Source organism: Plodia interpunctella, chromosome 13 (assembly GCF_027563975.2).
Source record: "Plodia interpunctella isolate USDA-ARS_2022_Savannah chromosome 13, ilPloInte3.2, whole genome shotgun sequence".
Classification (NCBI taxonomy): domain Eukaryota; kingdom Metazoa; phylum Arthropoda; class Insecta; order Lepidoptera; family Pyralidae; genus Plodia; species Plodia interpunctella.
Window position 1 is genome coordinate 9,540,319 of NC_071306.1, and position 23,194 is coordinate 9,563,512.

Below are 23,194 nucleotides of genomic sequence, written 5' to 3' on the forward strand. Positions count from 1 at the left end.
ACATAACGTGTTGAATTTTTTAAATAAACTTAGCACCAAAGGGCTACCAGACACACACAAGCGAAATTTTCGTCTGTCTTGTCTGTGTGAGTGATGCACACACGGAGACGACATAAAAATGCCCAGTCGGTACATGTCGCACCACTACAATGAAGGGACGACGTAAGTCGCATACAAGTGCATAATTCGGCCGAGATGCAAAAAAAATATTTGGCAATGCGGCCCCTACGCGCCCGTCAGTCGCCCGCTCGCCAGGGTTAGGTTAGGTTAGATTTTTTGGCTCAAAATGTTCGTTGGCGATTTTTAAAAAAGTATTTAACGTCTACATCACTAGGAAAAGACGTCCTTCCTGCAAGTTTATTGAGCGCCGCAGTATGTCGCGATTTTTTGAATAACTCGGAACGCGCGGTGCCCAGCTCTAGCTGGATTCTAGTTTGAATTTGGAATTGGGCGTTCTATTTATTTAAATACTTTATTTTTTAAATTATTTTTAATATTAGTTGATAGGTGTTTTTATTTAAATCCCTCGGCAGGCGGGCATAAGTTGAGAGTTTTTAGAATCTTTTCCAGACTTTTATTGTTCGATGATGGCATAAATAAACAAAAATTAAGAAAAAACTTTAGTGACTTGTGTCGTGTTGTGATTCAATAAATCATTTTAAGACTTTTGTTTGGACTTCTGTGTTTTCTGTTATATTTTATTTGGTAAGTGTACTTTTTATTTTTATTTTTTATGATTTTTTCCGCTTTTATTTTATATTTTGTTAAACCTATTACTTTTTATTAAAATGTTTTATTATTTTATGTTTCTTTGTGCATTTTACAGATTTATAAATAGTTTTAAAGATTTTATAATTAAAATACAATAAATAACACCAACATTTGACAGAACCGAACAATGTATCATAAAATCAATCCAAACGTATTCGAACAAAACACTTTTTCTTTTAAACAAATTATATTTTCAAATAAAAAAAAAACTAGACAAAACTGAAGGACACGTCGTCCTGTGACGTCAGCGGCACTAGGCACTGCCGAGAAAGTCCGCCATCTTGATTCTGTGCTCTTTTTTGAAGCCTACAAAGTGCGCTGGCGCAAAGGCGTGTTACGTTTTTACAGCACTTTTTAGCCATATTTACTGGAATTTTGACAATTTTAATTAGGTATATTTATATAGCTACTTATTAGACTTTTTTGTTCCTCAACTGTATTTAAAATTAACCTAAATGACTGTAGGATTTTTAAATTCTCAATTGAATGTACCTATGTATTAGGCATAAAACAAGGCATTAGTATGACTTCTTAGAAATATATATATATATATATTTAAAACTAGCTTCGCTCCTGGGCTTCGTCCCTGTGGTAATATCAGGATAAAATTTACCCTATGTGTTATACATTCTAGGCTATTCTGCCATGTGCCTTATTTCATCAAAATATATTCAGTTAATTTCGCGTGAGAGGGTAACGAAGAATATTCATAAACTTCACAAACTTTCGCATCCAAACTTTCATGCTAATATATATATATATATATAAGTATAGTTTTCACACTTTCGCGGCTTAATATTTAGATGATAAAGATAAAGATCATTTTCCATCATGACCCGACCAGGGATCGAACCCGGGACCTCTCGGTTCAGAGACAAGTACTTTACTACTGCGCCACCGAGGTCGTCAAAAAAGATGATCTTGTTTTAAATTGAGTAATTTTTTCGTATAGTTGCACATTATGGCACCACGTTGCTATTTCTGTTTGGTCTAATGGTTGACTGGTAGAGAATGCTATATGGCATTAAGTCCACCTTTTTGTACATATATTTTTTTTATAAACAATAAAGTTTTTAAATAAAAAATATGCCAAAGCTTCGGGCAAATTCTTAACATTTTTGTTGGTATACGCTGAGCCAAACACGCTTAATGAAGTAACGTGAACATTTGCGGAGAGGATTTTATTTATATCGAGTTATTGAGCGTTAAGGAAGCAAATTTGGAAATCCCACTCCTAAGGGAGGAACCTCATTTTGTACTACTAAGTTGGCATGCGGCCCGCCTGGTGGCGCGTGGTTACCGCAGCCCTTGGGCGCCAGCAACACCGCCCTCTATCGCACGCTGTTGCCTACTTTGTGACCTTAGGATTTTTTGCCACAGTACCCTGTAATCACACCGCCACCGTGAGAGAGGCGGTGTGCAAGCATCAACAATGCAAGCACTGCTGTTTGGCGGCTGATATAGATGGGAGAGAGGCAAACAGACGGTCAATGTAGAAAGGTACAAACGCTGACCAGGACAAAAGCTAATAGCAAAATAAAAAACTAGAATGAATATACGAATGACGGAAATCTTCGCTTACACGGACTGAATGATAAAAACATTCTCTACCAGTCAAACTTCGGGAAAAATTGAAAGATTATTGATAGCGATAGGTGTATGTACGAAACATGAATAAATAAATAACACTAAATAAATCTGCCCAAGAACTTTTTGATCCAAACTAGGTATATGTATTTCTATCCCTATCGGTAGCTCGACATCTTCTTGCGCGTTGAAAGATATAACGTACTTCGCTTCGCCCCGGGGCTTCGCTCCCGTGGGAATTTCGGGATAAAAAGTACCCTATGTGTTATTCCATATTATATTCTATCCATGTACCAAACTTCATAATAATCTAACCAGTAGATTTTGCGTGAAAGAGTAACAAACATACACACATACATCCTCACAAACTTTCTGATTTATAGTATTAAGTAGGATAACTATAACGCGAATAAACCTTATACCTCTGTTTATACCTCGACATGCGTAAGATAGAGAGGTCGGGCTACCGATGAAAGAGATGAAAGAACTATGTACATATGTACCTTGCGTCAAAATATGTTTAAGAGTAGGTACTGGCACGCCAGCACAAGGTTTATTTTTACGCTGTGTTCTGGTTTCGCGGCATCACAGCCCTGAATGCAACCGGAAACACGCGAATCCATAAATCCAATTTTTGCCAAACTGTTTAGACTATTACTAGAAGCGGTGGTGGTGTAATGGTTATGACACCCGCCTATGGATCGAAAGGTCCCAGGTTCGAATCCTACTCGTGCCACATGAGTTTGTATACAAATCTGACTCATATATAGTAGTTTTCATCGACCACCACTTGCTTCCGGTGAAAGAAAACATCGTGAGGAAATCTGCACACTGGTTGATTATTATTAACTTGTGTGTGAAATGGAGAAGGGAATGGCAAACCACTCCATTAATAATGCCAAGAAAGTTGTTGTGTGTTTCATTCCACGTAATGACCACGACCCTCAGCCATGAGGAATACGACTATGAAGAAGTTTAGACTATCCGCTATACAACTGTCAAAACCGCACCAAATTCCATTCAATAGTTTTTACGAGCAAACATACAGACAGGGAGACAGACGAAAATAAAAAGAATATTGTTTTACCTTCTATTAATAAGACCCCCCTCCCCATAAATGTTTTCTTTGAATATCTCTTATGTACAAACATAGCACACTTACAGTTTTATCATAAGTATATTATATAGATTAATAAATGACCGCTTTTGGCCGAGCACAAATAATTTCTGTTCAAAACCTTTTGTATTGAGTTTCAAGACACCTGCAGTTTAGACCTTGTGGTTACTCGTTAGCACTCGCCGTAAATTGAGTTCCTATACCCATTTTTTATGGACAGACAGATGTGAACGTGTGTGATTATGGTTATATATAATAAAATGTTATTAGTGAACAAAATACTGGCATTTATTTAAAGAATTTTTTTTAATGTAATCGATTTGCGATTTGACTCAATGATTGCCACACTAAAATAGGATCACTCCCATGGGTGTAGTTCAAAGTGAGTAAGATAGAAGCTTTGACAGCTGATAGGCAACAGCATTCCTAATGAGGGTCGATGTCAAGTAAGTGACTGGTCGTATATCACAGCCAAATCAAAATTTAAATGTTAACCTCTGGCTCTGGGTCTACACAGGCGCGGATAAAGCCGGAAACACGACCTGATGATAGAAAGAGAAACCAGAGCAAGCAAGACTTCTCTCTCTGTAAACAGAGATAAAAGATGTACTTATTCAAAAGAAGCATTGGTACTTTATCATTGGAGGCGCCCTGGCGGACTAAGGATATCAAAGTAAAATGACAGAGCGGCAACGCTCTACATCGACGCAACATAGCGTAACGGAGCAGGGAGGCCATGCCCTAACTCGGGCCACAAATTAATGTGGAATATGTTCATTGCGTAATTATTTAGATTTTGCCCGCGTTTCCCACGGGAGCAGGTATTTTTCCGGGATGAAAGTTATGTCCTTCTCCGTTATTCAAACTATAAAAATGTATGTAAAATGTCGATCAAAAAAGATTGGTTGAGTAGATAGAGTGAAGAGGTAATAAACAAACTTACTTACGCATTTATAATATTAGTCGTAATGAATTACGCACTGAACATAGGTATAGGCAAGGACCGTCTAATTTGCTTATCAAAACGGCAATTTTCTTTTACTTCAGGGGTTAAAATACTGTTTACAACCAGAAGCGCAGGAGATTTATATTTTCAAATAGACATCAGATAGTTTCAAGGTTGAGTTCATTGAACTTTGACAATGAAGTCGCCTTAGATTTAGGAGATATGCGCATGAGTATCAATAGGGAGAATAAACACATGCACGGTAGCGTGTGTATGTTAATTCGAGTGGAACCACACAAATATAGTATTGCAAAACATGAGTACATGTCTCATTGGCTGTAATTTATTTTTAAAAGAGTTTTATAGTACCGATTTATATATATCACTAGCTGCAGACCGGGCCTTCGCTCCCGTTGGAATTTTGGAATAAAAAGTGCCCTATGTGTTATTCCAGGTTATATTCTATCCGTATATCAAATTTCATAACAAGCCGTTCAGTAGTTTTTGCGTGAATGAGTAACAATCATGACTGAGGGTCGTGGTCATCACGTGAAATTAAATACACACAACGACTTTCTTGGCACTATTAATGGAGTGGTTTGCCATTGCCTACTCCATTTCACGCACAAGTTGATAATCAACCAGTGTGCAGGTTTCCTCACGATGTTTTCCTTCACCGGAAGTAAATGAGAAAATACATAAGTCAGATTGTTATACAAACTAATGTGACACGAGTAGGATTCGAACAAAGGACCTTTATGTTCACAAGCGGGCATTTAAACCGATAGACCACCACCGCAACATTTCATTTCAGTATAATGGCTTGATGTCTTCTCCCGTCATATCGGGAAGTTCAGAGTCAAAGCACTCTTTCTCTCCTCAATTTTCCACGGTCTTCGGTATCCTTAGTAGTCAGACCATGGCACGCACCTTCTACTTGATGACATCATGCTAACATTTCTTGGGTTTGCCCCTTCTGCCACGACCAGGAACATTCCTACTCCAGAGATGGCACATTATAGACAAAGACCCTTAAAAATAATTTATTTAAAAACATTCTACATTTTTTTTTAACAAACTTAAGGAAGACAAAAGGGGAGACGATATAGCTATGTATTTATTGCTTTCATCGTTCTCGTTTACCCTATCCTATCGGCCCATAACAATACTTATATAACATGACACTGGCAAAATAAGTTTTATTGAAGAAGTTTGATTGCCACAAAGAAAAAAAAATGACAAAAGGGGAGCCTTTGCCAAGCAGTGGAACATATACACTGGTGATGCTATGGAAAAAAGAAGATACAATTTTTTAAATCGCTGCCAGCATGGAAGTGAGAATGTCTCGCAAGATAAATCTATTCTCAAAGAGCGTGTTGGGTACTGAAATGCAGCGCCTGCGCCGGCAGTATTGGGGTCAAGGCGACGCGTTTGAGCAACTTTCCAAACCTCCCCACCACAGTCTAGTTTACATTGGTCGAGTGACTTCTTTGTTAGTCATGTATTGTGATAGTCATAGTTTGAATTTTGATGCAATTAGTATTTTTGGCCGCTGAAGTCTTTAGTGTTCAAGGTTTTTAATCTATTAACTGCGGCCCGCGGTTACTCGTTACTTATATGGGAATTTAAATTGAGATAAAAAGTATCATTAATGTAGTACCCAATCCGTATAGTCAATTTTGACATCCATTCTTCAAAACTTTTGCATTTTTAATATTCGTAAGATTTCATATTAAACGTTTCCTTCCGCCCTGCGGGTCTAAATATGCCAAAAGATATGAACATCTCGATTTTTATTATCATTATATTATTTTCAAGTATATTTCCTCCCATTTTGGTCAAAAACCAAAGAGCAATCAATGGTTCAAATTCTGAAATCAAGAAAAAACTAAACTAGTACGTAGCTAACGTAGTAGTAGCTTTCTACATAGTAATTTCTACGTTCAACAGCAGGCAGTTATTGCATATTTGGTTTTTTGTTTAAACTTGCTATCTTTCTCTTATCAGAGCGTTTCCCTTCCACTTCCTCAACTATTAAACGCTTGAGCTCAGGAGCAACCTTTCTACATTTTCTCCTCCACTTCGGCCGGTCTTTAGCAACCATAGTTGTCAGACCTTACGCATATGCTTGACGACACGAAGTTTCAAACTCGCCTATCAACTAACCGGAGTTACTCGCCCAGTTTGATCTATCCCCTCCAACACATATCCTTGCTTCTTCGTTATTTATAGTATTATAAACAATCCTCAAGGCTCGCATGGCGGAAGAGCATTCTAAGTGCTGGTTTCATTTGATTTTTTTTTAACCGACTGCAATTTAACTCCCTTTTTTAGTGCTCGTAAAGCTATGAAGGACGATGCGTCTATGTTTTCAAGCTTCATTATTGTCGTTTAATGTTAAAAAGTTAGCCATTTTGTTGTATGTAAAAACGTTTTGGCTTAAATAGCGAGATATGTTATGTCTCGTTCTCTGCTGTGACGTTCCGAGACCCGGGGTTCACGTGAAAAATAAGCCTTTAAATATTGAAGATTAGGATGTGAAAAGCTATCGTATATAGGGAAGATAGGTATGTTTGTTATTTTTTTAAACACCAAGAAATGGCGGATGGCCCTAAATATGAATTGATTGTGGCAAAATGAATTATATTGTTAATTCATTGCATTGAGAAAATGCTTTTAAAGGTTTTGTTCTTTAATAGCAAATGCAAGTAAATATAATATATTATTTTATTAGTCTGTGGTGCTAGCAGTAACTGCTGGGAAAAAGCTTCCAATCTCTTTCGCCATCCGACAAGCAAATGTATGTTAAATTTATGTTTGTGGCGGATTTAAAATAAACTCATCGCATCATCGCATTTTAGAGCGAAGATCTTGTCAGTGGATTCCCTCCATTGCTCTCTCTCCAATAAAAAATCTGGTTAGATAAGAATTATATTCATCTCAAGCCTTCCTGTACTGATAGAAGTGCAGTCATATTTAAAATCTTCTAAACAGAAGCAATATGCTCTCTGAGCTGCATCATCTGATAGCGAGTGAACACGTGTTATGACGTGCATAAAAATGCATACAGCTTTATGAAGGCGACTGGTTAGGGCGCGGCCATATTGCACGCATATTTGAATATTTTGTTAACTGTTGTAAAACATAGTTGTTTACCAACTACCTATAATACCATATACTACACTGCCTAGCCTAAACGTGCCACTTGAGTTTTTATAAATATCTATAATCTATTGTAGTTTTATAGACCACCATTTACTATCGGTGATGGCCATCAAATGTATTCTTTTATATTATCATTTATCATTATAAAGTGTGTCTTTTGTTTGGTTTATCTATGTGTTTTACTAATACTAGATTATTAATATTGTTACTAATACTTATACGGATCAATGCATGGTCTGAAACAAATTATTATTAATATTAGGAAACCTGCACTATGGTTGACTGTTAAGTTAGCTTGTGTGTTTGCGTCTGCTGCTAATAGATTGCAGTATTCATAAAGTGTTATATATACAGACACAAGGTCTAAAACACACTGGATAAAAAGAAAGAAGCCTCTCAGTTCAGTTGAGAAAAGCTGCCAGCATCCTGGCCACAGTGCCCCAATGCAACGCATTGGGAGATTGTTTACAAAACGCATAAATTTATTGCAGATTTTTCTTCAATAATATCTCTCTCTCATCTGAGCGATTTCTCGGTTTCTTCCTCAGCCGTTGAGCGTCGGAGCCCAGGGTCGGCTTTCCAACTTTTTCGTCTCCACTTCGCACTGTCGTTAATCTGAAGTTGTAAAACAAAATGCTTTGTTAATAAGTATTTTATGGGCTAGTGGGCTTATGGACACGCCTCAATAGCGACATAAGGAAAAGTGCAGCTTGCTCAGACGACCTTCAGTGAGCGATGCGACCATTTTGTTTGGCGTGTTGCTCCTTTTGGCCCCCACTGGCTGTCTATTGTTACTAGACCGTCATGACTGACACACGGACAATCCATTCTTCCATCTTATTAATTTACTAGCGGCCCGACTCGGGTAAAATAACACCCAATAAATAAATAGACATAAACTTTCGTCAGAAATCATACTATCTATTTAAAAATACCGCATCATTATTCGTTGTGTAGTTTTAAAGATCTAAGCATCCATAGGGACAGATAGACAGCGGGAAGCGACTTGGTTTATACTATGTGCACAACGTTACGTTAAATATAAAATTTACAAATAGGAAGCTATAAGACTAACAAGGGTACCTACTGCTACTTAATACTATTAAATACTTATACCTACTAATACCTACTACTTATTTCGATAGAAATTTCTTCCAGTAGACCCGCGAAAAATTAAAAGGAGGCAACTTTTTAATAAATATAAATAATAATAAATATATTACGACAAATCACACAGATTGAGCTAGCCCCAAAGTAAGTTCGAGACTTGTGTTATGGGATACTAACTCAACGATACTATATTTTATAACAAATACATAAATAGATAAACATCCAAGACCCGGGTCAATCAGAAAAAGATCATTTTCCATCATGACCCGACCGGGGATCGAACCCGGGATCTCTCGGTTCAGTGGCAAGAACTTTACCACTGCGCCACCGAGGTCGTCAAAATTATAAATATATATTCATTAAATAGCGACTTTTTTAAAATGTCTGTCATCTGGTTATTAAACCTAACTAATATTGTTATGAAACTGCAAACAGCAATTAAATTAAACCCAAATACGTGTTTCGAAAACAACTACCCCACAATGTAAATAATTATATAGGTACCTACAATTTCGCGTATTGTATGACGGAAGCACACAACCTAGCATTACAGTTTCACCCTAAAATTATACTTTGAGGTTAGGTCACTAAAAACAAAAATGACTTTTACTACTTCCGGTGAAAAAAATATATTATATACTAGCTCTTGCCCGCGGTTTCGACCGCGTTAATTCTCCAGGATGAAAACCGTGTGTCCTTCTTCATACTTCAAACTACATGTATGAAAAATTTCAAGAATTTGATTGTGTAGATAGAGCGTGAGGAGGTAACAAACAAACAAACTTACTTTCGCATTTATAATATTACTTAGGATATAAGTCAAATGATTGCACACATCTTTGTGTCCCAAATGCAACCCATTTGGGGCTGTGACGCCAAGAGGCCTAGAATAAGCGTAAAAAAAAATGAAACAAATAATAGCAATGACACACTCGATAAGAAAGAATCGTAAAAATATAGCTTACAATTTTGAAAATTCTGCTTTATTTTATAATCGGCCACTAGTTTGACGTCAACTCTCGAGAATGCTATTTTTAAATTAATTCATTTCTTATTTTGTTTCATACTATGTACAATGTTTAAAACTGTTAAGAACTGATTAGTTCTAAACATTGCGAATTCTATTAAATTACCCTTACAAATAAAACTAATAAATTAAAAATATCTAAAGCCAGACAAGTTCGTAGCGTAGACCATGCCAATCTATGCTACGAGTTTCGTAGACGCCTACGCACTTCGTAGCACCGGCTACGATCATTCATATTTCTACAACAAAAATAGGTTTTGCGTCAGAAACTTTAATCGAATTACACGAGAACAGTCCGTCCCTGTTAATGATCGATGACGTCGGGGACGCATTTGGAACGATAAACTTGGCTTTTGTATTAAACAAGATATAGATATTTTTGTACGAACCTCTCGGATTACTAAGGTTGATTGGAAGCTAAAAATATCCTATGATTAAGCCCACTTTTCTCATAATAAATATTCACTTTCACATTATTACCTAATATAATTTTGTCAAAATTGCACCTATAATAGTCGTGACTAAGAGTGAGTTGCACCAGTCAACACTGACGTTAAATTTAACCCACGCAGAAAATGGCAAAGCACGCCATTTTGTCTGAGCTTCAGCGGCGCGCAGGTCAAAGTCCACGTCAAAACTGTTGCAATAAAAAAAATCACCCTAAAATTCACATAAAAATCTTTGAATTTGCGTTTTATGAATGACATTTATAAATTACAAAAAAAAAGATTAGATACTTAATTTAAGTGCCAATAATTAACGTACTAAAACAAAATAAATATACACTATCAAACAAATTCACTATGATTATTATTATAAAACAAATAATCGACATTTCATAGTTTGGACTATGCAGACCTAATTCAAATTCGTCGCTATCACCAACGAATGGAGATGCACGTAGGATAATTTGACTTGCGGTCGACTGTAGCTATACATACAACAAATTTAGCCCGGCGAAGCATTATTATGCATCAATGCAAGTCATCTGTGTGTACAGTGCTTAGGTAATGTATAGAAAGCGATAGTTTACAGCTTTCGAAACCGTTTGCTTACTACACGAACTATTTCGTAACTTAGTACTCTTCAAAAGTGAGTTGCACCAGTCAACTTTGACGTTGACCTTAACCTGCGCCGCTGATGTTTAGACAAAATGGTGTACTTCGCATTTTGTTGCTTCAAGTTTAAGTTAACGTCAAAGATGGCGAATCCCATTCTAAATAACATAATATAATAGCATAGTTCTTTTTGCATCTAGTTCTCTAGATTTTCTATCGAATCCGCCAATATTCGGCGAATCGCACCGCGATAGTGTGTTGCCGGCATTAGAGAGCTGTTTAACAATAAATATTGGATTTCTCGCAAATATTTTCCATTCTCATTTCTATTTCAATGCATCATTTCTGCAATTTGCAATACACGATGGATATTTTTCAGATAAAAATCACCGTTGCGAATTGTCTGTTAATTTGTAATGCTAAACGTCTAAACGGTACATGGAACACAAATTGCGTGGTCAGCCACCGTGTCGTCTGCGTTCCTTGAGGGAGCTTAACTAGCCTTGATCTCGGGTTTCATTTCGATGGGAAATTCGGAAAATTTCTCACTAAGGTGCTTACAGCGCGTTACAAACTGTCGAGTAACATTTGTTGTTTTGTCTTCTTTTAACAAATTGTTACTACAAAAGTGTGACAAAGACAACGTTTGTTCTAAGACACGCCGTTACACTTTAATGGTGATGGTGTGGGTTAAAAGAAAATATTTATATTTCAGCTATCAACACTATTTTCATAATTGTTGAATACAAAATCATACTCAATAGTTGCTTTTTCCTTGGCAATGTTTACAGTTAAAACTACAGTAATATGTCCTGTTTCCTAGTATCAGTTTGCGGGTTAAAAAAATAACAACAGAAATATATTTTTTTAAAACCACCATCATTAACTTTTCATAATTACACCAAAATAATGAAAACGCGCCTATTGTTCTTAAAAAAAAACCCGTGGATTTTCAACAAAACTCCAAAATACAATTGGTGCAATTAAAAAAATTTGCCGCGCGAATGACACGGCAAGATGGCGGCCACTATTTAGATCTTGGCGCTAGCTCATTGAATGCACTGTCCTTGGCGGGGTTCGTTGACCTTCCGATGCATTTTGGCGGTTTCCACCTATACCTAATAGTCATAAATCCACTTCTTTCACCAACCAATTTTGAAGCGTATTCCGTATGCATTAGATGTATTTTCGTTAGACATTTCTGAAGACGACAGTTCGGAGCACAAAATTTTATTTTTTTAAACGACTTTGGATTTAAACACAAACGCCTAAGGCTTATTCTTGTTTTGTTGAATCGAATTTTATTATCCATTTTCGTCAATATAGTTTGCACCTTATTCGGAAGTCTTACGGTCGGAAATTGTATATCAGGAGACCTTCGGATGGAGAGCTATCTTACCAAAGGTGAACTAGGTAGAGCAGAGACCATATTTTTTTATTTTAATTAAGCAGGCTTAGGCAATGTTTTTATGTCGTGTTAAGCGAATGGAGGCCGACACAAAAAAGGGAAAAACGTTGCAGTTTTAAAATTAAATTTATGATCACAATCTTTTATTTTTAGATGTAGGTGGGAAATAAATAACAATATTTTTCTACATAATATTAACAAAGAAAAAGTTTCAATTTTAAACTAAATAGGTAAAGGATTACCTGTCTAGGTAACAGTATTTGCTTCTAGTAAACAACAGTAAAATTTGGTTTTTTTATTTGTATTATGGCAGTTAATTAAAATATGCCTTCATGCACTTATCAACATTTTAGTTTTATGACTATTTCTTCAGCGGATTCGAATCCCACTTATACACTAATCGACTCGTGTTTTTACCTACCACCACCGGTGAAGGAAAACATAGTGAGGAAACATGTACTGTACATGTATATAATCTATCAGAATGTGAAATGGGAGAAGGCAATGGCAAACCGCTCCATTAATATTAACAAGAAAGTCGCTGAGTTAATGTATGTTCTACATAATAGCCACGATCCTTAGTCACGGGAAATACGACTACAAGAAGAGAAAAAATTATATTCTTAAGAGTTTTAGAATTCAAATTCTATCTTGAAAAGAAATTAACAGCTACATGTCTCACGTTCACATAAATACAGCAGAAACTGTAGACAAAAATAAATTTAAATCAGTGTGTTCAAAACTAAACCATATACGATTGAATATAACTAATTTTACATTCCGGACCTAGTCAACATAGACACTAACCTATCCTAAGACGTAAAATGAATCACAACAGAAAAACAAACGCACACATACGATATTTTTTGCGCTGTCAAAAATAGTACAATGATTCACACACCAATAGAGCTAGGTTTAACACTTACACTAGTTTTTACCTGCGGTTTCATCCGCGGTTTCTGGAACAGTGTCTTTTCTATTTTTGCCAGGACGAAAGGTAGCTTATGTCCGTGTAGATACTCCCACCTCTATGTGTGCGAAATTCACGAAGATTGGTTGAGCAAATAAAGCGTGAATTGGTAGCAAAAATTATTGACATTAAAACAAAAATCAATAGTAATTACTGAACGTTGCGTGAACCTAGGTGCAATGCAAACCAAAACTGTAATTACCCAAATATTTATTAAAATCATTAGCATATATTTCAATAAATATATATACGACTTTTAAATGATACTGGAATTTAAACAATACCTAAGAATATACGAGTACAATAAACTTATCAGTTTTACCTTTATTTACATACAACGGTACTACTTAAGTTCTCTTCTTCTTCATAGTCGTATTCCTCATGACTGAGGTCGTGGTCATTACATGGAATGAAACACACGTAACAACTTTCTTGGCATTATTAATGGAGTGGTTTGCCATTGCCTTCTCCATTTCACACACAAGTTAATAATCAACCAGTGTGCAGATTTTTCACGATGTTTTCCTCCACCGGAAGCAAGTGGTGGTCGATGAAAACATATACATGAGTCAGACTGATATACAAACTCATGTGGCACGAGTAGGGGACCCAGGACGCTGCTTATCATACCTGGGACCTTCCGATCCACAGGCGGGGTTCTTAACCATTACACTACCGTCGCGTCTACACAATTTAAGTTAACTAGACATATATTTGTTACTAGCTGTACCCCGCAGTGTTACCCGCGGTATATCATTCGTTGTAATCATTAGATTTTTTACGCTTTCAATTTTATGCACAGTAGCGGCATCTACTTTTGAAAGCGACATCGACTATCAGACTTTTTGATCAAATCCTATGGGAGTCGCGTACTTTCGGGATAAAAAGTAGCCTCAGCTGAGATATATAACAAACATACTCACAAATTTTCGCCTTTATAAATTATAAAGAAACTATTTTGTTATAGATATTTAAAAGTATTTTTTGAAATGAACAGAAAATACTTGTTCATTTCCTATAGTACTGATAATACGCTGGTATAATCCTTTGTACTGACAAGTAATGGAAATTTATTTCACATCCGAAATGGCATCGACTCCCACGCACTCGATTGCATTCGCCTAACATCGAAAATAAACGGCTTTCAAAGCAAACATGTAGTCCTGAATATAGTCTGCCTATAGTCCAACGACTATAGTGATGGGTCAAAATTTATCGATAGTTTGCATTTATCGATTCGGATAAGCAAGAAGTAATAAAAAAATATTAGAAAGTTATTTACAGTTAGTTGCTTAATACATTCAGTTTCATAGAAACAGCATTTTACGAATATGAATGTCGATGAGTATTAGAATAGTTTTAAAAATATGTTATAGTGTTATAATGCAATAAATATCTGCTTTAGTTTTTTATCCAATAGTGGTGTACTTTGTCTATTTAATACCTACCTAAATTTATTGACAAAACTATTTTCATTTTTCAAATAAAGTATTTACATTGCCAATTACAAATTCGAATAAAAAACGAAGTATTTGCAGGTGGTAAATTGATCCTCAGAAACAGTCAAAACGCACTGGGGACTTGACCAGCTTTTGCAATTGAAACGATTAACAATGTTAAATATTTTTGCGCCAAAATTATGTCTGCCTTCTAAGAATCGTTTGCCAAATTTTAATAATCATCGTATTAATAATCCGTTGTGAGTTAGCATATCTTGTCGATTTATCAATACTAAGTGAGCGAAGGTACTGCAATTAGCGTGTGCAACATAGTGCCAGGAAACCGTCGTTTTTGTGCGAAGACATGCTTGTTTCATCATGCGTTGGTTCAACGTTGAGAGCATACATTGCTGAGTTCTATTAAGCCAAGTACTGTCACAAGATAAAACAGAGCAATGTACGTCGATTGGCCACGACGCGATGCGTAGCAGGCTTGAAATTAAAATTCATCCGACGTCGACTAACCCAGCCGTCAACGCGTTGACTATGTGTAGTAAACAAATTTGGGGATTTGCATTATTTTAATTTCAAGTGCGATGAACTATTGACTCCTCGCGTAGCGTGACGATTAAAATTCCAGTTGTTAACCTTAGTTTGTATCGTTATTATTCTACTTATATTGCACTCGTTAATATTTATGACATTGTAGCTATATTTGAACATTAAGAATAAATTTAATTCATAGGTTTAAATTTCCATTAATATATTTAATATAATTCAATGTTTGATATGTATATGAACCTCATTCCTATTTCATAATTCGTCAACTACCTTTTTGTCCATAATGTGAATAATAAAAACATCCAAACATTTCAAAAGAATATTCCTTATTCATGCATTAAGGTATTTACCAAATTAAACAATTGTAATAAATATTGTTTATTTAAATATTTTCCATTAGTCTTTCTGTCCCTTTAACCTCAAAACATCGACAAAACTATCGACAGTTGCCCACACTAGTATTTCTAATTTCATGGGCGTCTATGTGCGCTTGCGTCAGTGTGCGTGACCTTGCCGCGCGCTGCGTTTCGGCGGTCATTCACCCCGTTGCATTTCTGGCCAACCCTTGACTTTGGCAAATACGAATGTTCTATGTAGTTATATAGGTCTATGTATTCGACAACGGGTGGCGTGACTCTCAAGGACAATTAGGTCTCTCTGTTAGTTTTTGTGGCGACTAGTCACTTGACACAATAAAGACATGTATGTAACAATAAAGATTTTATCAAAATTCACTAGTAGACCGATTAACGAATAAAATCTTTTCGAGTGAGTTAATTCTTATTACTAACATTGGTGTCAGAATTTATTCAAATCGCCTAAAGTAGTAGCTGTGGGGTTAAGACTGCCTGTGGATCGAAAGGTCCCAGGTTCCAATCCTACTCGTACCACATGAGTTTGTATACCAGTCTGACTCGTCTATATAGTAATTTTCGCCACTTGCTTCCGGTGAAGGAAAACATCGTGAGGAAACCTGCACACTGATTGATTATTAACTTGTGTGTGAAATGGAGAAGGCAATGGCAAACCTAGTGCCACGAAAGTCGTTGTGTTTCAATACACGTGACGACCACGACCCTCAGCTATGAGGAAAGATGACTATGAAGAAGAAGCAGCAGATGCAACAATATCCTTGTACACTCCTCTCATACTGGTGTAAGGTTGTGGTTTGTATTGTCCTCGCGGTAATATTTACTGACATAGTAATGTCAAATTGTTACATTAGATCGTTGATCATCTGAATAAAAATGATCATAAAACCTTTCTAATGAATACAGTTTAAAACAAACATTTTTAAGCGGTTCAGGTAGTTCCAGTAATTTGTGGATTAAAACAAACTCTGCAATTACATAAGATAATAAATGATAAGCTGAACTATTATAGAATTAATTACGTAACAAACTTTTTAATTACACAAAACAATTTCGAACGCAATCAAAAGTTAAACACAACAATACCCCAAATTAACAAAACACGAATTAATCCCATCCCTAGCACGATGTTTGAATTTAGAATACATTCGAAATTCAAACCGCTATAACCGAGATTACCGTCTACTGTTCGTCTAGTCACTATCAACACAACCATTATAACTAGATCTGGGAAAACCTATTCATAGACCCCGCGCGTTTCTAGTTTATATGACTTCGCGGGAGGGGATAAGGGTCTTTCGGTATCTGGACGCCCCATGTAGTGTGTGTGTAGTGGTCCTGACCTAGAGCGATAGTCGACGTCTCTAGGTCAAGGAAGGATATACGCACACACAAATAGTGTTTTGTTAGACGACGCTCATGTGTTAACATGTATGTATTTGATGTTTATGTGTGCTGAATTGGTTTAGTGCCTTTACAGGCATCTTGGGATTTAGTTACTTATAGAAACAAGTTGTTATGTGGAGACATTATTCTATGACATTTGACGACCTCGGCAGCGCAGTGGTAAAGTGCTTGCCTCTGAACCGAGAGGTCCCGGGTTCGATCCCCGGTCGGGTCATGATGGAAAATGATCTTTTTCTGATTGGCCCGGATCTTGGATGTTTCTTCTTGTATTTGTTATAAAATATAGTATCGTTGAGTTAGTATCCCATAACACAAGTCTCGAACTTTGGGACTAGCTCAATCTGTGTGATTCGTCCTAATATATTTATTTTGTTATTTTGTCTCCGCTTGCGTAGGAATTTCGTGTACGCTTGATATATGCTTAGTTATTTGTAACAAGTAGTAATTAGTTGGAACTAATACTAAAGAGCGCGTTTGAATTAACAAAAGCGGTGGTGGTGTAATGGTTAAGACGCCCGCCTGTGGATCGAAAGGTCTCAAGTTCATATCCTACTCGTGCGTGCCATATGAGTTTGTATACTAATCTATGACTCATGTAGTAGTTTAATCGACCACCACTTGCTTCCGGTGAAGGAAAACATCGTGAGAAAACCTGCACACAGTTTAAGTGTACTAGTGTGTAATGTGTATGCGACTATCTGTCACTAGAGGGCGGTAAGTAGTCGTAAGTCATGTCAGATGCCTTTAGGCGACTTGAATAAAATCTGACACCAGTGTTAGCAATAACACACTCGATATGATGATGATGAATTAGTTTTTATATGTATTATTAGTAATATTGACAGCAATGAACACCAAACCGCGTATGTAATTCTCTAATATTTTTTAAAAATAACTGGTCAAAGCCAAAACAAACTCATGTCGTAACTTGATACTGGCCGAATAATTGTAAAAAATTAAATTGTAAATTCCAGTACTTTTTTTCAAATAAATTTCCAATACACTAGTGCTGTTTTGTTTTTTGTTTTTTTTTTAGTTGGTATTCGGGGAGCGATTTAGTGGAATTCGTTTGGGATTTCGGGTTACTCGCCGCGATTAGTTCGCAATTTTGATGTGTTGTTTGGTTTTATTTTAAATTCAATCTTTCACACTATTAAATCATTATTAATATTTTGTGTTTTTATTTTATAACAATCGTACTTATTTTAGAAACTAAATATTTAAAATTTTAATTTAAAAAAACAGCTCTGGTATGGTGCTCAGCCTTACTTAAATTATTTTATTTAGATTGAGTCTTTCAGTCACCAGAATATAGAAATGCGAAAGGCCACATTTTATTACTGGGTTACTAGTAATTTTTATCTTATTTATTTATTTATTAAGGTTTACCAACATTTGTTTACATCTATACTTAATTTTAAATTTTTACTCAAAGCAGTTTACTTAATGTAACAAATACTTAAAGGTAAACACGACATGCATCAATAACCTTAAGAAGGGTAGCTTAACGAAGCATAGTTTATACAAAAAGTTAACTAAATTGCTTAGTTTCTAGATATTGGATAGCAGCTTTCCGTATCCTACCCAAGGAATCTGCAAGAATATCTATTAGTTTACGGAATTCGTTCACTAGTCTACATGATGTGATCACAAAAAAAATATCTCACACAATCTAAACTTCTACACGTGTCTTCAAAACTATTTGGAACTCACGCAACTTCAGAACAACAATAGTCGAAATGCAACAAATACAACACAATATCGATCCATTCTATATCTTGTTATACAGACACAATAACTCGACTGTCTAAGCAGTACGATCCAGTTTTTCGACCCTCTGCCCTTCGAGTCTAGCTCAACAAGTCTTGAAGAGCCCTTCGTCCTTTTTATACAACTACCGACCAACATTCAAGACCTCAGCCTTTTCAAACGACTAGGCAATATTCTTGTCGATATTTAGGATGTCAGTCACCGGGGTGGGTCAAGATATATTTGCCGTGGCCCGTGCAAGAGTATACTTTCTAAGGGCCGAGTGACTTCGCCCTTTTAAAGCGACCGAAAGTGGATTGTTCTAAGTTTCACTTTGAGGGTGCATGTTTTTGGCATAGGATCTGACCTTGTAATTTAGTCGAATATTTGCTGTGTAAGCGAATAGTTTAGTGTGCAGCACAACACTACATTGAGAGAGGATATGATTCAAACAGCGTGTAATGTCTTCGTTAAAAAGAAAAATATTTGAGGAAGTTTAGTTAAGAATATGTAAAGGCTGATTTAATTTAATCTTAGTCTATATTTACGCTTTATGGATAGTGTAGTCGCACTATCCATACTAATATTATACATGAGAAAGTCTCTGTATCTGTCTGTCTGTTCCGCTTTCACAGCTATACCGCAAGACCGATTTTGATGAAATTTGGTATACACGTAATTAAAGAACCCCGCACAAACATAGTCCATTTTTCTTTTCAAAAATGAACTCCCAAATTACTATAATGGGGAGTGAAATTTTGAAATTCGTTGCTGTTCCGCTTTCGCGGAGAATTTTACGCTACTATAATTATAATATACTTACTATCAGTCATATATTTTCTCTTTCAACGAACTAAATTGGCATTTAAATTACATAAAATGCCTTTTAGTAAGAAGGATCTGCTAATAGTGGAAAGATTCCAGCTGTCTCTTCTAAATCTAAATGTTAATATTTATTTGTTTAGACATAAATAAACAATTGAAAAAATAAGAAGCACAATGCAATGTTCATTATTGTCCATACCCATTCTATTTTCGTCTATAGAAAGCTTTCCAAAACAACTATAAACATCAAAACAAAACGCAGTAAACAGTCATTCCATTCCAATTTAAATTCCAATTTGAAAAAACGCAATCAGGCAAAATAAAACTTCATTTGAAATTTCGAATTTCGGTTTTAAAACATTTCACTAATTATTGAACACCGCCCGCTTTGGTACTGGCCACTATGTGTCACATACTTTGGCTGTACATGGGAGGTGGTGTATGCGTTTATGTAAAGAAAAAAGGGTGTTTTTGTCTATGTGCCAAATAAAAATGAGGCCGTAATGTCCGGTTGCATGGACCGTTTATCGTGTCGGTCGGGAGCAAAAACCTGATAACGACTGTTTTTGTGATTTTTTTTTCGTTATTTGTGTTTTGAGTAATATTTACGTACAAATTTTGATGTTATTACGGATGAGTCAAATTTAAAAGAATAAAATATACAAAAGATACTAAAGTTGACTTTTTCAAATATGTCTAATTTATAAGAGGTTATTTAACAGGAGCGCTAAATTATGGAGTAATGAAAATTAATTTACTTAACATTCTAAAGCAGCTTTTGGGGTTTTCATTAACTTCTAATAATAATTCAGTCTAACAATAATTAGTTAATTTGCAGACTGCAAACAATTTTTTTTCGTTTAAACATGGAGCCCATTTATATACAACTTTCTTCAAATTTAACTGGAGGACTGTAAACCTTGTTTCCATGCTCTAGTAACGAAATGGATGTTTCAATTAGTAGTTGTATTCAAATAACAGCACGCAAAAGTTTCAAGCTCTCGCAATTGAGAGAATTACCTTGTTGAATAAGATGGTGGTTAGAGACTATTGTTGATTGTTTGTAAAAGAGGTTTATATCTTGACAAAAAATAACAGTCAAGTGCGAGTAGTAAGTTAATTTTTTTGTTTGTAATGAATAAACTCGAAAACTACTGGGCCGAAAGTACTTTAAATCATACTTCAGACAATTTTAACATGTAAAACGAACAATGATTGATAAGTAATATATATAATAATATTTTTATTTTATACACATTACTTGGTAATGCTATTCAAAACGTATATATAAAAGTATCCGCCACAAGCTTCGTCAAAATGTTTACATGAAAAAATCTATAATACATGCTCGCAACAATCGTCAAAAAGTTAATGAATCTATTAGACCACTCCGTGCCGAACCCGGCACGAAGGTCCCTATAATGCTAGCTGCCTTACCGCGTTGAATTGCTCAGGAGAGCCTTTGAGCCAGGAATAACATAGAGCGTCTATCATCGGATCACTCGAAAATCCGACGGCCCAATTCTTCCAAAACAGTCTTTGCCTCAGATCCCCAAACACCGGCAGTCTCAAAAGCAACAGGTACAAATATATATGATGTTGCTAAGCAAGAATATTTAGCATGTTTTAATTTGGCAGCAATATATAATAATATTAATAATCAACTAAAGTCAGGCTGGAAGGCCGACAAGCTCCTTTAGACATCGCAGGTGGAATTAATAAAGTTCAAATACATACGATATTGTATACGTCAAATCAACAAAAGAAATGTTAAAGAATATTATAAAAAAGTTACACGTTAAATTAAAAACTTTAAAGAGTACAGAAAATTAAATTATGTATACTTAAGACAAGATGTTCCTTCGGACAGCTGATGTAAGGTCTAGTTTTGTATGGATTATAGGAATACAAGAAAATTGTGTGTGGCTATCTCAAATAATTAAATACAGACTGATTTTAAAAATATTTGAAACCATTAATTGATCGAACATAAGATTGTTTTCAGAAAAAGTAAAAAATTACTTTTTCTTACTTATTCTAGTGTCTCGTAGGCCTGACATTCGAAATTTAAATGAAGTAGCTATCGCAATTAGTGCACACATGCGCACCGAGACATGTATACACACGGCAAAACTCACATACAAATCCAAATAAAAATGTAGTGATCAAAAATGTGTGAAAGAATGATACGCACACACACTCGCAAGCCACAATTCAATATTGCTTGTCATTGGCTGTAGCATCCGCAAAAACACTCTTTTTATTTTTTTATTTCTTAATAGCAGGTTGATTTAAATTGTGAAGAAAAATTGTTACTGGCAGTCAGTAAAAAAGAAATGATAAAACAATGTATTTAAAATAATCGGTGACGGGACCAAATTTTCGGAAACTTTAATTAGCTTGTGACATTTAAAATTGTGTCATCAAAAAAATTGTGCTGACCTTACGAAGCAACCTGTATGCACGCACACACGCAAGTGTTGTGTGCGTCCTGACGGCGCGACCATGTGGCGAATTTGGGTCAATTGTTAAAATAAACGCATGTTAACTCTTCTTTTTCTCCGCCTAACGCGGGGGAGCGTCGAATGCACTTTGAATTCCACGCTTCTTTAGACGCTGACGTATGCTTCATAATTATCCTTCTTTTTGTTTCACATCTTATTATTTCTGCATTCTACATAGAATGAATGAAATGGATTCATAATAAGAATCTTATTATTTGCTCCGACGCCAGATAGAGTGGAGAAGATGCTCAGGTAAGAGACAGTAGAAGAAGACCTTGGTATACGTTTTAAAAGAACTTTAGATTAACCTTGTCCGTATAGATTTTAATCCGCCTATTTCAGCAATTACCTGTCCAAAAATTTTAAATCAATTCACAAATCAAATTCTGTAGCAACAAAAAACATAATTTCTGTAACTAAAAGGCATGAACGTTATCGATTAAAACGCTAATTAAAAGGTAGAATAATAATTGCATTGAAGGAATCAGTGTTTTGTATCTTGAGTCAGAAGTCGGAAAACGACTAATAAGTTTTAAAATGCCAGTGCAAGGCCAACAACTAGCTATAATTTTAGCATCGCTTTTAGCCATTCAAACGACACTAAGTATTGCTGTTAAGCGAACTATACATATTCTGATTTGATCCATTCAATTAACTAAATTAACAAATATATTTGTATTCCTTTGTGTATCAAAATAAAACGAAATTATTTTTAAAATATTTTCTATAATTTTGCTATTGTATATTTTTAGTACGATAAATAACATGTAAAAACCAAAATAAATAATATTAGATAAATTAGTCTTTATTTTTACTTAATTCCGAAGAACATAAATAAATTCTTATCTTATACATTAACAACTTTATAGTAATACCAAGGTCTATGCCCAATAGTGGACTATAATATTTCCACAACACGATCTTGATATCATGTCCAATGGGTCACAAGTAAATGTTTTGGCATATCGTGTTTTTTCATTATTTTACGACATCAGTCGGCGCAATTTGAATGGATCTTACATCATGAATTTCACCATTCATTTGAATAAAACATGTATTTTAAACAAAACCAGTTGAGATGAAAGCGAGCGACGCACTCGATTATTTTCGATTCTTCGATTATTTTTTTATTTTATAAAAATTTAAGTTCGTATGGAACTACATTAATGCAAAATATTT

General features: G+C 35.4%; 1 protein-coding gene across 1 annotated transcript in view; it reads left to right on the forward strand.

The window, feature by feature from the left end:
* Positions 1-236: 236 nt before the first annotated feature.
* br (broad) overlaps positions 237-23,194 on the forward strand; it is a 110,918-nt gene continuing 87,960 nt past the window's right edge. The window contains exon 1 of the mRNA XM_053754090.1: positions 237-705. The gene's annotated coding sequence lies outside the window, so the exon portion shown is untranslated. The remainder of the gene's footprint in view (positions 706-23,194) is intronic.